The sequence below is a fragment of the Juglans regia genome, unplaced genomic scaffold (assembly GCF_001411555.2).
Source record: "Juglans regia cultivar Chandler unplaced genomic scaffold, Walnut 2.0 Scaffold_816, whole genome shotgun sequence".
NCBI classification, from domain to species: domain Eukaryota; kingdom Viridiplantae; phylum Streptophyta; class Magnoliopsida; order Fagales; family Juglandaceae; genus Juglans; species Juglans regia.
This window is the reverse complement of record NW_023363104.1, coordinates 1-13407: the sequence shown is the minus strand read 5'-3', so window position 1 is coordinate 13407 and position 13407 is coordinate 1. Positions and strand designations below refer to the sequence as shown.

The following is a 13407-nucleotide window of genomic DNA, read 5'->3' as shown; positions in this document are numbered from 1 at the left end:
ACCCCCGAGTGGTCCTTCTTGTCAATTTATCTCGCAAGGCTGAGAAAACAAAAACGAGGGGTGCAACACGAGGACTTCCCAGGAGGTCACCCATCCTAGTACTACTCTCGCCCAAGCACGCTTAACTGCGGAGTTCTGATGGGATCCGGTGCATTAGTGCTGGTATGATCGCACCCATCAAACTAATTACTTAAAATCCATATAATCCTTGACCGACATACTAGCGTCCTTCCGATCCCAATCCAAACGGAGATCTGATCCAAACCCATGGCTACGCGATGGGCAGGGCGAGATTTTCCGAAAAATCCACTCCCGAGTGGTCCTTCTTGTCAATTTATCTCGCAAGGCGGAAAAAAAAAAAACGAGGGGTGCAACACGAGGACTTCCCAGGAGGTCACCCATCCTAGTACTACTCTCGCCCAAGCACGCTTAACTGCGGAGTTCTGATGGGATCCGGTGCATTAGTGCTGGTATGATCGCACCTATCAAACTAATTACTTAAAATTCATATAATCCTTGAGCGACATACTAGCGTCCTTCCGATCCCAATCCAAACGGAGATCTGATCCAAACCCATGGCTACGCGATGGGCAGGGCGAGATTTTCCCAAAAATCCACCCCCGAGTGGTCCTTCTTGTCAATTTATCTCGCAAGGCGGAAAAAACAAAAACGAGGGGTGCAACACGAGGACTTCCCAGGAGGTCACCCATCCTAGTACTACTTTCGCCCAAGCACGCTTAACTGCGGAGTTCTGATGGGATCCGGTGCATTAGTGCTGGTATGATCGCACCCATCAAACTAAATACTTAAAATTCAAATAATCCTTGAGCGACATACTAGCGTCCTTCCCATCCCAATCCAAATGAGATTCATCCACAAACCCATACGCTGATGTATGTATGATTTTCCTCAAAAACTACCTCGAAAGTGGTCTCTGTCAATTTATCTCGCAAGGCGGAAAAAAAATCAACGAGGGGTTTAACACGAGGACTTCCCAGGAGGTCACCCATCCTAGTACTACTCTCGCCCAAGCACGCTTAACTGCGGAGGTCTGATGGGATCCGGTGCATTAGTGCCGGTATGATCGCACCCATCAAACTAATTACTTAAAATTCATATAATCCTTGAGCGACATACTAGCGTCCTTCCGATCCCAATCCAAACGGAGATCTGATCCAAAACCCATGGCTACGCGATGGGCAGGGCGAGATTTTCTCAAAAATCCACTCCCGAGTGGTCCTTCTTGTCAATTTATCTCGCAAGGCGGAAAAAATAAAAACGAGGGGTGCAACACGAGGACTTCCCCAGAGGTCACCCATCCTAGTACTACTCTCGCCCAACCACGCTTAACTGCTGAGTTCTGATGGGATCCGGTGCATTAGTGCTGGTATGATCGCACCCATCAAACTAATTACTTAAAATTCAAATAATCCTTGAGCGACATACTAGCGTCCTCCCGATCCCAATCCAAACGGAGATCTGATCCAAACCCATCGCTACGCGATGGCCAGGGCGAGATTTTCCCAAAAAATCCACTCCCGAGTGGTCCTTCTTGTCAATTTATCTCGCAAGGCGGAAAAAACAAAAACGAGGGGTGCAACACGAGGACTTCCCAGGAGGTCACCTATCCTAGTACTACTCTCGCCCAAGCACGCTTAACTGCGGAGTTCTGATGGGATCCGGTGCATTAGTGCTGGTATGATCGCACCCATCAAACTAATTACTTTCAAAGTCTTGTTATAATCCTTGAGCCCACATACTAGCTGCCCGATCCCAATCCAAACGGAGATCCATCCAAACCCATGGCTACGCCGATGGGCGTATGAGATTTCCTAAAATCCACTTGTCAAGTGGTCCTTCTTGTCAATTCCTCTCGCAAGGCGGAAAAAACAAAAACGAGGGGTGCAACACGAGGACTTCCCAGGAGGTCACCCATCCTAGTACTACTCTCGCCCAAGCACGCTTAGCTGCGGATTTCTGATGGGATCCGCTGCATTAGTGCTGGTATGATCGCAACCATCAAACTAATTACTTAAAATTCAAATAATCCTTGAGCGACATACTAGCGTCCTTCCGATCCCAATCCAAACGGAGATCTGATCAAAACCCATGGCTACGCGATGGGCAGGGCGAGATTTTCCCAAAAATCCACTCCCGAGTGCTCCTTCTTGTCAATTTATCTCGCAAGGCGGAAAAAACAAAAACGAGGGGTGCAACACGAGGACTTCCCAGGAGGTCACCCATCCTAGTACTACTTCGCCCAAGCACGCTTAACTGCGGAGTTCTGATGGGATCCGGTGCATTAGTGCTGGTATGATCGCACCCATCAAACTAATTACTTAAAATTCATATAATCCTTGAGCGACATACTAGCGTCCTTCCGATCCCAATCCAAACGGAGATCTGATCCAAACCCATAGCTACGCGATGGGCAGGGCGAGATTTTCTCAAAAATCCACCCCCGAGTGGTCCTTCTTGTCAATTTATCTCGCAAGGCGGAAAAAACAAAAACGAGGGGTGCAACACGAGGACTTCCCAGGAGGTCACCCATCCTAGTACTACTCTCGCCCAAGCACGCTTAACTGCGGAGTTCTGATGGGATCCGGTGCATTAGTGCTGGTATGATCGCACCCATCAAACTAATTACTTAAAATTCATATAATCCTTGAGCGACATACTAGCGTCCTTCCGATCCCAATCCAAACGGAGATCTGATCCAAACCCATGGCTACGCGATGGGCAGGGCGAGATTTTCCCAAAAATCCACTCCCGAGTGTCCTTCTTGTCAATTTATCTCGCAAGGCGGAAAAAACAAAAACGAGGGGTGCAACACGAGGACTTCCCAGGAGGTCACCCATCCTAGTACTACTCTCGCCCAAGCACGCTTAACTGCGGAGTTCTGATGGGATCCGGTGCATTAGTGCTGGTATGATCGCACCCATCAAACTAATTACTTAAAATTCAAATAATCCTTGAGCGACATACTAGCGTCCTTCCGATCCCAATCCAATCGGAGATCTGATCCAAACCCATGGCTACGCGATGGGCAGGGCGAGATTTTCCCAAAAATCCACTCCCGAGTGCTCCTTCTTGTCAATTTATCTCGCAAGGCGGAAAAAACAAAAACGAGGGGTGCAACACGAGGACTTCCCAGGAGGTCACCCATCCTAGTACTACTCTCGCCCAAGCACGCTTAACTGCGGAGTTCTGATGGGATCCGGTGCATTAGTGCTGGTATGATCGCACCCATCAAACTAATTACTTAAAATTCATATAATCCTTGAGCGACATACTAGCGTCCTTCCGATCCCAATCCAAACGGAGAACTGATCCAAACCCATTGCTACGCGATGGGCAGGGCGAGATTTTCTCAAAAATCCACCCCCGAGTGGTCCTTCTTGTCAATTTATCTCGCAAGGCGGAGAAAACAAAAACGAGGGGTGCAACACGAGGACTTCCCAGGAGGTCACCCATCCTAGTACTACTCTCGCCCAAGCACGCTTAACTGCGGAGTTCTGATGGGATCCGGTGCATTAGTGCTGGTATGATCGCACCCATCAAACTAATTACTTAAAATTCATATAATCCTTGAGCGACATACTAGCGTCCTTCCGATCCCAATCCAAACGGAGATCTGATCCAAACCCATGGCTACGCGATGGGCAGGGCGAGATTTTCTCAAAAATCCACTCCCGAGTGGTCCTTCTTGTCAATTTATCTCGCAAGGCGGAGAAAACAAAAACGAGGGGTGCAACACGAGGACTTCCCAGGAGGTCACCCATCCTAGTACTACTCTCGCCCAAGCACGCTTAACTGCGGAGTTCTGATGGGATCCGGTGCATTAGTGCTGGTATGATCGCACCCATCAAACTAATTACTTAAAATTCATATAATCCTTGAGCGACATACTAGCGTCCTTCCGATCCCAATCCAAACGGAGATCTGATCCAAACCCATGGCTACGCGATGGGCAGGGCGAGATTTTCCCAAAAATCCACTCCCGAGTGGTCCTTCTTGTCAATTTATCTCGCAAGGCGGAAAAAACAAAAACGAGGGGTGCAACACGAGGACTTCCCAGGAGGTCACCCATCCTAGTACTACTCTCGCCCAAGCACGCTTAACTGCGGAGTTCTGATGGGATCCGGTGCATTAGTGCTGGTATGATCGCACCCATCAAACTAATTACTTAAAATTCATATAATCCTTGAGCGACATACTAGCGTCCTTCCGATCCCAATCCAAACGGAGATCTGATCCAAACCCATTGCTACGCGATGGGCAGGGCGAGATTTTCTCAAAAATCCACCCCCGAGTGGTCCTTCTTGTCAATTTATCTCGCAAGGCGGAGAAAACAAAAACGAGGGGTGCAACACGAGGACTTCCCAGGAGGTCACCCATCCTAGTACTACTCTCGCCCAAGCACGCTTAACTGCGGAGTTCTGATGGGATCCGGTGCATTAGTGCTGGTATGATCGCACCCATCAAACTAATTACTTAAAATTCATATAATCCTTGAGCGACATACTAGCGTCCTTCCGATCCCAATCCAAACGGAGAACTGATCCAAACCCATTGCTACGCGATGGGCAGGGCGAGATTTTCTCAAAAATCCACCCCCGAGTGGTCCTTCTTGTCAATTTATCTCGCAAGGCGGAGAAAACAAAAACGAGGGGTGCAACACGAGGACTTCCCAGGAGGTCACCCATCCTAGTACTACTCTCGCCCAAGCACGCTTAACTGCGGAGTTCTGATGGGATCCGGTGCATTAGTGCTGGTATGATCGCACCCATCAAACTAATTACTTAAAATTCATATAATCCTTGAGCGACATACTAGCGTCCTTCCGATCCCAATCCAAACGGAGATCTGATCCAAACCCATGGCTACGCGATGGGCAGGGCGAGATTTTCTCAAAAATCCACTCCCGAGTGGTCCTTCTTGTCAATTTATCTCGCAAGGCTGAGAAAACAAAAACGAGGGGTGCAACACGAGGACTTCCCAGGAGGTCACCCATCCTAGTACTACTCTCGCCCAAGCACGCTTAACTGCGGAGTTCGGATGGGATCCGGTGCATTAGTGCTGGTATGATCGCACCCATCAAACTAATTACTTAAAATTCATATAATCCTTGAGCGACATACTAGCGTCCTTCCGATCCCAATCCAAACGGAGATCTGATCCAAAACCCATGGCTACGCGATGGGCAGGGCGAGATTTTCTCAAACCACTCCCGAAAGGCTCCTTCATCAATTCTCCTCGCATGAAAAATCAACGGTGCAACATCCAGGACTTCCTGTAGAGGTCACTCCATCCTAGTACTACTCTCACCAAGCACGCTAACTCCTGAGTTCGGATGGGATCCTGCATTAGTGCTGGTATGATCGCTCCCATCAAACTAACTACTTAAAATTCATATAATCCTTGAGCGACATACTAGCGTCCTTCCGATCCCAATCCAAACGGAGATCTGATCCAAACCCATGGCTACGCGATGGGCAGGGCGAGATCTTCTCAAAAATCCACCCCCGAGTGGTCCTTCTTGTCAATTTATCTCGCAAGGCGGAGAAAACAAAAACGAGGGGTGCAACACGAGGACTTCCCAGGAGGTCACCCATCCTAGTACTACTCTCGCCCAAGCACGCTTAACTGCGGAGTTCTGATGGGATCCGGTGCATTAGTGCTGGTATGATCGCACCCATCAACCTAATTACTTAAAATTCATATAATCCTTGAGCGACATACTAGCGTCCTTCCGATCCCAATCCAAACGGAGAACTGATCCAAACCCATTGCTACGCGATGGGCAGGGCGAGATTTTCTCAAAAATCCACCCCCGAGTGGTCCTTCTTGTCAATTTATCTCGCAAGGCGGAGAAAACAAAAACGAGGCGTGCAACACGAGGACTTCCCAGGAGGTCACCCATCCTAGTACTACTCTCGCCCAAGCACGCTTAACTGCGGAGTTCTGATGGGATCCGGTGCATTAGTGCTGGTATGATCGCACCATCAAACTAATTACTTAAAATTCATATAATCCTTGAGCGACATACTAGCGTCCTTCCGATCCCAATCCAAACGGAGATCTGATCCAAACCCATGGCTACGCGATGGGCAGGGCGAGATTTCTCAAAAATCCACTCCCGAGTGCTCCTTCTTGTCAATTTATCTCGCAAGGCGGAAAAAACAAAAACGAGGGGTGCAACACGAGGACTTCCCAGGAGGTCACCCATCCTAGTACTACACTCGCCCAAGCACGCTTAACTGCGGAGTTCTGATGGGATCCGGTGCATTAGTGCTGGTATGATCGCACCCATCAAACTAATTACTTAAAATTCATATAATCCTTGAGCGACATACTAGCGCTCCTTCCGGATCCCACCCAAACGGAGAGATTCGATTCATGTATACGCTGGGATGTAAGGTGGGCGAGATTTTCCCAAAAATGCACTCCCGAGTGGTCCTTCTTGTCAATTTTTCTCGCAAGGCGGAAAAAACAAAAACGAGGGGTGTAACACGAGGACTTCCCAGGAGGTCACCCATCCTAGTACTACTCTCGCCCAAGCGCGCTTAACTGCGGAGTTCTGATGGGATCCGGTGCATTAGTGCTGGTATGATCGCATCCATCAAACTAATTACTTAAAATTCATATAATCCTTGAGCGACATACTAGCGTCCTTCCGATCACAATCCAAACGGAGATCTGATCCAAACCCATGGCTACGCGATGGGCAGGGCGAGATTTCCCGAAAAATCCACTCCCGAGTGGTCCTTCTTGTCAATTTATCTCGCAAGGCGGAAGAAAAATCAACGAGGGGTGCAACACGAGGACTTCCCAGGAGGTCACCCATCCTAGTACTACTCTCGCCCAAGCACGCTTAACTGCGGAGTTCTGATGGGATCCGGTGCATTAGTGCTGGTATGATCGCACCTATCAAACTAATTACTTAAAATTCATATAATCCTTGAGCGACATACTAGCGTCCTTCCGATCCCAATCCAAACGGAGATCTGATCCAAACCCATGGCTACGCGATGGGCAGGGCGAGATTTTCTCAAAAATCCACCCCCGAGTGGTCCTTCTTGTCAATTTATCTCGCAAGGCGGAGAAAACAAAAACGAGGGGTGCAACACGAGGACTTCCCAAGAGGTCACCCATCCTAGTACTACTCTCGCCCAAGCACGCTTAACTGCGGAGTTCTGATGGGATCCGGTGCATTAGTGCTGGTATGATCGCACCCATCAAACTAATTACTTAAAATTCATATAATCCTTGAGCGACATACTAGCGTCCTTCCGATCCCAATCCAAGCGGAGAACTGATCCAAACCCATTGCTACGCGATGGGCAGGGCGAGATTTTCTCAAAAATCCACCCCCGAGTGGTCCTTCTTGTCAATTTATCTCGCAAGGCGGAGAAAACAAAAACGAGGGTGCAACACGAGGACTTCCCAGGAGGTCACCCATCCTAGTACTACTCTCGCCCAAGCACGCTTAACTGCGGAGGTCTGATGGGATCCGGTGCATTAGTGCCGGTATGATCGCACCCATCAAACTAATTACTTAAAATTCATATAATCCTTGAGCGACATACTAGCGTCCTTCCGATCCCAATCCAAACGGAGATCTGATCCAAAACCCATGGCTACGCGATGGGCAGGGCGAGATTTTCTCAAAAATCCACTCCCGAGTGGTCCTTCTTGTCAATTTATCTCGCAAGGCGGAAAAAAAAATCAACGAGGGGTTTAACACGAGGACTTCCCAGGAGGTCACCCATCCTAGTACTACTCTCGCCCAAGCACGCTTAACTGCGGAGTTCTGATGGGATCCGGTGCATTAGTGCTGGTATGATCGCACCCATCAAACTAATTACTTAAAATTCATATAATCCTTGAGCTTATTACTACGCCCTTCCGACCCCCCAATCCAAACCTTTAGGGAGAATCCCATCCAAAACCCATTGCTACGCGATGGGCGTATGGTGATTTTCTCAATCCACTCCCCAGTGGTTCTTCTGTCAATTCTTATTTCTCCTCGCAAGGCTAGAAAACAAAAACTAGGTAAAACACGAGACTTCCTCAGAGGTCACCTAATCCTAGTACTACTTCAGCCAAGCACGCTTTAACTGAGTTCTCGATGGGGATCCGTGCATTAGTGCTGGTATGATCGCACCCATCAAACTAATTACTTAAAATTCATATAATCCTTGAGCGACATACTAGCGTCCTTCCGATCCCAATCCAAACGGAGATCTGATCCAAACCCATGGCTACGCGATGGGCAGGGCGAGATTTCCCGAAAAATCCACTCCCGAGTGGTCCTTCTTGTCAATTTATCTCGCAAGGCGGAAAAACAAAAACGAGGGGTGCAACACGAGGACTTCCCAGGAGGTCACCCATCCTAGTACTACTCTCGCCCAAGCACGCTTAACTGCGGAGTTCTGATGGGATCCGGTGCATTAGTGCTGGTATGATCGCACCCATCAAACTAATTACTTAAAATTCATATAATCCTTGAGCGACATACTAGCGTCCTTCCGATCCCAATCCAAACGGAGATCTGATCCAAACCCATGGCTACGCGATGGGCAGGGCGAGATTTTCCCAAAAATCCACTCCCGAGTGGTCCTTCTTGTCAATTTATCTCGCAAGGCGGAAAAAACAAAAACGAGGGGTGCAACACGAGGACTTCCCAGGAGGTCACCCATCCTAGTACTACTCTCGCCCAAGCACGCTTAACTGCGGAGTTCTGATGGGATCCGGTGCATTAGTGCTGGTATGATCGCACCCATCAAACTAATTACTTAAAATTCAAATAATCCTTGAGCGACATACTAGCGTCCTTCCGATCCCAATCCAAACGGAGATCTGATCCAAACCCATGGCTACGCGATGGGCAGGGCGAGATTTTCCCAAAAATCCACTCCCGAGTGGTCCTTCTTGTCAATTTATCTCGCAAGGCGGAAAAAACAAAAACGAGGGGTGCAACACGAGGACTTCCCAGGAGGTCACCCATCCTAGTACTACTCTCGCCCAAGCACGCTTAACTGCGGAGTTCTGATGGGATCCGGTGCATTAGTGCTGGTATGATCGCACCCATCAAACTAATTACTTAAAATTCATATAATCCTTGAGCGACATACTAGCGTCCTTCCGATCCCAATCCAAACGGAGATCTGATCCAAACCCATGGCTACGCGATGGGCAGGGCGAGATTTTCCAAAAAATCCACTCCAGAGTGCTCCTTCTTGTCAATTTATCTCGCAAGGCGGAAAAAACAAAAACGAGGGGTGCAACACGAGGACTTCCCAGGAGGTCACCCATCCTAGTACTACTCTCGCCCAAGCACGCTTAACTGCGGAGTTCTGATGGGATCCGGTGCATTAGTGCTGGTATGATCGCACCCATCAAAACTAATTACTTAAAATTCAAATAATCCTTGAGCGACATACTAGCGTCCTTCCGATCCCAATCCAATCGGAGATCTGATCCAAACCCATGGCTACGCGATGGGCAGGGCGAGATTTTCCGAAAAATCCACTCCCGAGTGGTCCTTCTTGTCAATTTATCTCGCAAGGCGGAAAAAAAAAACGAGGGGTGCAACACGAGGACTTCCCAGGAGGTCACCCATCCTAGTACTACTCTCGCCCAAGCACGCTTAACTGCGGAGTTCTGATGGGATCCGGTGCATTAGTGCTGGTATGATCGCACCCATCAAACTAATTACTTAAAATTCATATAATCCTTGAGCGACATACTAGCGTCCTTCCGATCCCAATCCAAACGGAGAACTGATCCAAACCCATTGCTACGCGATGGGCAGGGCGAGATTTTCTCAAAAATCCACCCCCGAGTGGTCCTTCTTGTCAATTTATCTCGCAAGGCGGAGAAAACAAAAACGAGGGGTGCAACACGAGGACTTCCCAGGAGGTCACCCATCCTAGTACTACTCTCGCCCAAGCACGCTTAACTGCGGAGTTCTGATGGGATCCGGTGCATTAGTGCTGGTATGATCGCACCCATCAAACTAATTACTTAAAATTCATATAATCCTTGAGCGACATACTAGCGTCCTTCCGATCCCAATCCAAACGGAGATCTGATCCAAACCCATGGCTACGCGATGGGCAGGGCGAGATTTTCCCAAAAATCCACTCCCGAGTGGTCCTTCTGTCAATTTATCTCGCAAAGCGGAAAAAACAAAAACGAGGGGTGCAACACGAGGACTTCCCAGGAGGTCACCCATCCTAGTACTACTCTCGCCCAAGCACGGTTAACTGCAGAATTCTAATGGGATCCGGTGCATTAGTACTGGTATGATCGCACCCATCAAACTAATTATTTAAAATTCTTATAATCCTAGTGCGACGTAATAGCGTCTTTCCCATGCAATTGCGAACCGGCGATCTGATCGAAAGCCATAGGTACGCGATGGGCATGGCTCGATTTTCCTAAAAATCCACTCCCGAGTGGTCCTTCTTGTCAATTCATCTCACAAGGTGGAAAAAACAAAAACGAGGGGTGCAACACGAGGACTTCCCAGGAGGTCACCCATCCTAGTACTACACTCGCCCAAGCACGCTTAGCTGCGGAGTTCTGATGGGATCCACTCCATTAGTGCTGGTACGATCGCAACCATCAAACCAATTATTTAAAATTCATATAATCCTAGGCGACCTACTAGTGTATTTCCGATCCCAATGCGAACCGGCGATCTGATCGAAACCCTTGGCTACGCGATGGGCAGGGCGCGATTTTCGAAAAATCCACTCCCGAGTGGTCCTTCTTGTCAATTCCTCTTGCAAGGCGGAAAAAACAAAAACGAGGGGTGCAACACGAGGACTTCCGAGGAGGTCACCCATCCTAGCACTACTCTCAACCAAGCACGGTTAATTGCGGAGTTCTAATGGGATCCGGTGCATTAGTGCTGGTATGATCGCGCCCATCAAACTAATTATTTAAAATTCATATAATCCAAGTGTGACGTACTAGCGTCTTTCCGATCCAAATGCGAACCGGCGATCTGATCGAAACCAATAGCTACGAGATGGGCAGGGCGCGATTTTCCTAAGAATCCACTCCCGAGTTGCCCTTATTGTCAATGCCTCTCCCAAGGCGGAAAAAACAAAAACGTGGGGTGCAACACGAGGACTTCCCAGGAGGTGACCCATCCTAGTACAACTCTCGCCCAAGCACGCTTAACTGCAGAATCCTAATGGGATCCGCATTAGTGCTGGTATGATCGCACATCAAACCAATTACTTAAAATTCAAATATCCTTGTGCGACATACTACGCCCTTCCCATCCCAATCCAAACGGAGATTCGATAAAAAAACCTATCGCCACGCCATGGTGGGCCAGATTTTCCAAAAATCCACCTTACAATGAGGTCCTTCTGTCAATTTATTCGCAAGGCGGAAAACAAAACGAGGGGTAACAGAGGATTTCCTCGAGGTCACCCATCCTAGTACTACTCGCCCCAAGCACGCTTGTTCATAGTAGTTCCATGGGATCTCGCATTAGCGGTATGGATCGCCTATCAACCAATTATTTAAAATCTATATAATCCATGTGACGATTAGCTGCCTTCCGATCCAAATGCGAACCGGCGATCTGATCCAAACCAATAGCTACGGGATGGGCAGGGCGCGATTTTCCTAAGAATCCACTCCCGAGTTGTCCTTATTGTCAATGCCTCTCCCAAGGCGGAAAAAACAAAAACGAGGGGTGCAACACGAGGACTTCCCAGGAGGTGACCCATCCTAGTACAACTCTCGCCCAAGCACGCTTAACTGCGGAGTCCTGATGGGTTCTGGTGCAGTTGTGCTGGTATGATCGTACCCATCAAACGAATTATTTAAAATTCATATAATCCTAGGGCGACCTACTAGCGTATTTCTGATCCCAATGCGAACCGGCGATCTGATCGAAACCCATGGCTACGCGATGGGCAGGGCGCGATTTTCAAAAAATCCACTCCCGAGTGGTCCTTCTTGTCAATTCCTCTTGCAAGGCGGAAAAAACAAAAACGAGGGGTGCAACACGAGGACTTCCCAGGAGGTCACCCATCCTAGTACTACTCTCAACCAAGCACGGTTAACGGCGGAGTTCTAATGGGATCCGGTGCCTTAGTGCTGGTATGATCGCGCCCATCAAACTAATTATTTAAAATTCATATAATTCTAGTGCGACGTACTAGCGTCTTTCCGATCCAAATGCGAACCGGCGATCTGATCAAAACCCATAGCTACGCGATCGGCAGGGCGCGATTTTTCGAAAAATCCACTTGTCAATTGGTCCTTATTGTCAATTCCTCTCGCAAGGCGGAAAAAACAAAAACGAGGGGTGCAACACGGGGACTTCCCAGGAGGTCACCCATCCTAGTACTACTCTCGCCCATGCACGGTTAAATGCGGAGTTGAAATGGGATCCGGTGCATTAGTGCTGGTATGATCGCACCCGTCAAACTAATTATTTAAAATTCATATACTCCTAGTGCGACGTACTAGCGTCTTTCCGATCCAAATGCGAACCGGCGATCTGATCGAAACCCATAGCTACGCGATGGGCAGGGCGCGATTTTCCTAAAAATCCTCTCCCGAGTTGTCCTTCTTGTCAATTCCTCTAACAAGGTGGAAAAAACAAAAAACGAGGGGTGCAACACGAGGACTTCCCAGGAGGTGACCCATCCTAGTACTACTCTCGCCCAAGCACGCTTAACTGCGGAGTTCTGATGGGTTCCGGTGCATTTGTGCTGGTATGATCGCACCCATCAAACCAATTATTTAAAATTCATATAATCCTAGGGCGACCTACTAGCGTATTTCCGATCCCAATGCGAACCGGTGATCTGATCGAAACCCTTCGCTACGCGATGGGCAGGGCACGATTTTCCAAAAAATCCACTCCCAAGTTGTCCTTCTTGTAAATTCCTCTCGCAATGCGGAAAAAACAAAAACGAGGGGTGCAACACGACGACATCCGAGGAGGTCCCCCATCCTAGTACTACTCTTGCCCAAGCAAGCTTGACTGCAGAGTTCTGATGGGATCCGGTGCATTAGTGCTGGTATGATCGCACCCATCAAACTAATTATTTAAAATTCATATAATCCTAGGGCGACCTACATGGGTATTTCTGATCCCAATGCGAACCGGCAATCTGATCGAAACCCTTGGCTACGCGATGGGCAGGGCGCGATTTTTCGAAAAATCCACTTGTCAATTGGTCCTTCTTGTCAATTCCTCTCGCAAGGCGGAAAAAACAAAAACGAGGGGTGCAACACGAGGACTTCCCAGGAGGTCACCCATCCTAGTACTACTCTCGCCCAAGCACGCTTAACTGCGGAGTTCTGATGGGATCCGGTGCATTAGTGCTGGTATGATCGCACCCATCAAACTAATTACTTAAAATT

General features: G+C 48.5%; 40 non-coding genes and 1 pseudogene across 40 annotated transcripts; all 41 read right to left on the bottom strand.

Moving 5' to 3' along the window:
• Positions 1–57: 57 nt before the first annotated feature.
• Positions 58–176, bottom strand: LOC118346956. Its single transcript, XR_004800220.1, has one exon. It is a non-coding gene; the product is annotated as a 5S ribosomal RNA (ribosomal RNA).
• A 189-nt stretch (positions 177–365) lies between these two features.
• On the bottom strand, positions 366–484 carry LOC118346960. The gene has a single exon (XR_004800224.1). It is a non-coding gene; the product is annotated as a 5S ribosomal RNA (ribosomal RNA).
• A 189-nt stretch (positions 485–673) lies between these two features.
• LOC118346962 lies at positions 674–792 on the bottom strand. The gene has a single exon (XR_004800226.1). It is a non-coding gene; the product is annotated as a 5S ribosomal RNA (ribosomal RNA).
• A 181-nt stretch (positions 793–973) lies between these two features.
• On the bottom strand, positions 974–1092 carry LOC118346972. The gene has a single exon (XR_004800236.1). It is a non-coding gene; the product is annotated as a 5S ribosomal RNA (ribosomal RNA).
• Positions 1093–1282: 190 nt separating this feature from the next.
• Positions 1283–1401, bottom strand: LOC118346973. Its single transcript, XR_004800237.1, has one exon. It is a non-coding gene; the product is annotated as a 5S ribosomal RNA (ribosomal RNA).
• Positions 1402–1591: 190 nt separating this feature from the next.
• On the bottom strand, positions 1592–1710 carry LOC118346963. The gene has a single exon (XR_004800227.1). It is a non-coding gene; the product is annotated as a 5S ribosomal RNA (ribosomal RNA).
• Positions 1711–1899: 189 nt separating this feature from the next.
• LOC118346971 lies at positions 1900–2018 on the bottom strand. The gene has a single exon (XR_004800235.1). It is a non-coding gene; the product is annotated as a 5S ribosomal RNA (ribosomal RNA).
• A 189-nt stretch (positions 2019–2207) lies between these two features.
• LOC118346967 lies at positions 2208–2325 on the bottom strand. The gene has a single exon (XR_004800231.1). It is a non-coding gene; the product is annotated as a 5S ribosomal RNA (ribosomal RNA).
• A 189-nt stretch (positions 2326–2514) lies between these two features.
• Positions 2515–2633, bottom strand: LOC118346955. The gene has a single exon (XR_004800219.1). It is a non-coding gene; the product is annotated as a 5S ribosomal RNA (ribosomal RNA).
• Positions 2634–2821: 188 nt separating this feature from the next.
• LOC118346954 lies at positions 2822–2940 on the bottom strand. The gene has a single exon (XR_004800218.1). It is a non-coding gene; the product is annotated as a 5S ribosomal RNA (ribosomal RNA).
• A 189-nt stretch (positions 2941–3129) lies between these two features.
• On the bottom strand, positions 3130–3248 carry LOC118346952. The gene has a single exon (XR_004800216.1). It is a non-coding gene; the product is annotated as a 5S ribosomal RNA (ribosomal RNA).
• Positions 3249–3437: 189 nt separating this feature from the next.
• On the bottom strand, positions 3438–3556 carry LOC118346951. Its single transcript, XR_004800215.1, has one exon. It is a non-coding gene; the product is annotated as a 5S ribosomal RNA (ribosomal RNA).
• A 189-nt stretch (positions 3557–3745) lies between these two features.
• Positions 3746–3864, bottom strand: LOC118346950. Its single transcript, XR_004800214.1, has one exon. It is a non-coding gene; the product is annotated as a 5S ribosomal RNA (ribosomal RNA).
• Positions 3865–4053: 189 nt separating this feature from the next.
• LOC118346949 lies at positions 4054–4172 on the bottom strand. The gene has a single exon (XR_004800213.1). It is a non-coding gene; the product is annotated as a 5S ribosomal RNA (ribosomal RNA).
• A 189-nt stretch (positions 4173–4361) lies between these two features.
• Positions 4362–4480, bottom strand: LOC118346948. The gene has a single exon (XR_004800212.1). It is a non-coding gene; the product is annotated as a 5S ribosomal RNA (ribosomal RNA).
• Positions 4481–4669: 189 nt separating this feature from the next.
• Positions 4670–4788, bottom strand: LOC118346947. Its single transcript, XR_004800211.1, has one exon. It is a non-coding gene; the product is annotated as a 5S ribosomal RNA (ribosomal RNA).
• A 189-nt stretch (positions 4789–4977) lies between these two features.
• Positions 4978–5096, bottom strand: LOC118346942. Its single transcript, XR_004800206.1, has one exon. It is a non-coding gene; the product is annotated as a 5S ribosomal RNA (ribosomal RNA).
• A 482-nt stretch (positions 5097–5578) lies between these two features.
• LOC118346946 lies at positions 5579–5697 on the bottom strand. Its single transcript, XR_004800210.1, has one exon. It is a non-coding gene; the product is annotated as a 5S ribosomal RNA (ribosomal RNA).
• A 189-nt stretch (positions 5698–5886) lies between these two features.
• On the bottom strand, positions 5887–6005 carry LOC118346965. Its single transcript, XR_004800229.1, has one exon. It is a non-coding gene; the product is annotated as a 5S ribosomal RNA (ribosomal RNA).
• A 187-nt stretch (positions 6006–6192) lies between these two features.
• LOC118346958 lies at positions 6193–6311 on the bottom strand. Its single transcript, XR_004800222.1, has one exon. It is a non-coding gene; the product is annotated as a 5S ribosomal RNA (ribosomal RNA).
• A 191-nt stretch (positions 6312–6502) lies between these two features.
• LOC118346969 lies at positions 6503–6621 on the bottom strand. Its single transcript, XR_004800233.1, has one exon. It is a non-coding gene; the product is annotated as a 5S ribosomal RNA (ribosomal RNA).
• Positions 6622–6810: 189 nt separating this feature from the next.
• LOC118346959 lies at positions 6811–6929 on the bottom strand. The gene has a single exon (XR_004800223.1). It is a non-coding gene; the product is annotated as a 5S ribosomal RNA (ribosomal RNA).
• A 189-nt stretch (positions 6930–7118) lies between these two features.
• Positions 7119–7237, bottom strand: LOC118346957. The gene has a single exon (XR_004800221.1). It is a non-coding gene; the product is annotated as a 5S ribosomal RNA (ribosomal RNA).
• A 188-nt stretch (positions 7238–7425) lies between these two features.
• LOC118346961 lies at positions 7426–7544 on the bottom strand. Its single transcript, XR_004800225.1, has one exon. It is a non-coding gene; the product is annotated as a 5S ribosomal RNA (ribosomal RNA).
• Positions 7545–7735: 191 nt separating this feature from the next.
• Positions 7736–7854, bottom strand: LOC118346968. Its single transcript, XR_004800232.1, has one exon. It is a non-coding gene; the product is annotated as a 5S ribosomal RNA (ribosomal RNA).
• A 503-nt stretch (positions 7855–8357) lies between these two features.
• LOC118346945 lies at positions 8358–8476 on the bottom strand. Its single transcript, XR_004800209.1, has one exon. It is a non-coding gene; the product is annotated as a 5S ribosomal RNA (ribosomal RNA).
• A 189-nt stretch (positions 8477–8665) lies between these two features.
• On the bottom strand, positions 8666–8784 carry LOC118346944. The gene has a single exon (XR_004800208.1). It is a non-coding gene; the product is annotated as a 5S ribosomal RNA (ribosomal RNA).
• Positions 8785–8973: 189 nt separating this feature from the next.
• On the bottom strand, positions 8974–9092 carry LOC118346943. Its single transcript, XR_004800207.1, has one exon. It is a non-coding gene; the product is annotated as a 5S ribosomal RNA (ribosomal RNA).
• A 189-nt stretch (positions 9093–9281) lies between these two features.
• LOC118346982 lies at positions 9282–9400 on the bottom strand. The gene has a single exon (XR_004800245.1). It is a non-coding gene; the product is annotated as a 5S ribosomal RNA (ribosomal RNA).
• A 188-nt stretch (positions 9401–9588) lies between these two features.
• Positions 9589–9707, bottom strand: LOC118346975. The gene has a single exon (XR_004800239.1). It is a non-coding gene; the product is annotated as a 5S ribosomal RNA (ribosomal RNA).
• Positions 9708–9896: 189 nt separating this feature from the next.
• Positions 9897–10015, bottom strand: LOC118346964. Its single transcript, XR_004800228.1, has one exon. It is a non-coding gene; the product is annotated as a 5S ribosomal RNA (ribosomal RNA).
• A 188-nt stretch (positions 10016–10203) lies between these two features.
• LOC118346970 lies at positions 10204–10322 on the bottom strand. The gene has a single exon (XR_004800234.1). It is a non-coding gene; the product is annotated as a 5S ribosomal RNA (ribosomal RNA).
• Positions 10323–10512: 190 nt separating this feature from the next.
• On the bottom strand, positions 10513–10631 carry LOC118346976. Its single transcript, XR_004800240.1, has one exon. It is a non-coding gene; the product is annotated as a 5S ribosomal RNA (ribosomal RNA).
• Positions 10632–10819: 188 nt separating this feature from the next.
• On the bottom strand, positions 10820–10938 carry LOC118346979. The gene has a single exon (XR_004800243.1). It is a non-coding gene; the product is annotated as a 5S ribosomal RNA (ribosomal RNA).
• A 190-nt stretch (positions 10939–11128) lies between these two features.
• LOC118346981 lies at positions 11129–11244 on the bottom strand (annotated as a pseudogene).
• Positions 11245–11719: 475 nt separating this feature from the next.
• On the bottom strand, positions 11720–11838 carry LOC118346978. The gene has a single exon (XR_004800242.1). It is a non-coding gene; the product is annotated as a 5S ribosomal RNA (ribosomal RNA).
• A 189-nt stretch (positions 11839–12027) lies between these two features.
• LOC118346974 lies at positions 12028–12146 on the bottom strand. The gene has a single exon (XR_004800238.1). It is a non-coding gene; the product is annotated as a 5S ribosomal RNA (ribosomal RNA).
• A 191-nt stretch (positions 12147–12337) lies between these two features.
• Positions 12338–12456, bottom strand: LOC118346977. Its single transcript, XR_004800241.1, has one exon. It is a non-coding gene; the product is annotated as a 5S ribosomal RNA (ribosomal RNA).
• Positions 12457–12647: 191 nt separating this feature from the next.
• On the bottom strand, positions 12648–12766 carry LOC118346966. The gene has a single exon (XR_004800230.1). It is a non-coding gene; the product is annotated as a 5S ribosomal RNA (ribosomal RNA).
• A 190-nt stretch (positions 12767–12956) lies between these two features.
• On the bottom strand, positions 12957–13075 carry LOC118346980. Its single transcript, XR_004800244.1, has one exon. It is a non-coding gene; the product is annotated as a 5S ribosomal RNA (ribosomal RNA).
• A 191-nt stretch (positions 13076–13266) lies between these two features.
• On the bottom strand, positions 13267–13385 carry LOC118346953. Its single transcript, XR_004800217.1, has one exon. It is a non-coding gene; the product is annotated as a 5S ribosomal RNA (ribosomal RNA).
• Positions 13386–13407: the final 22 nt, after the last annotated feature.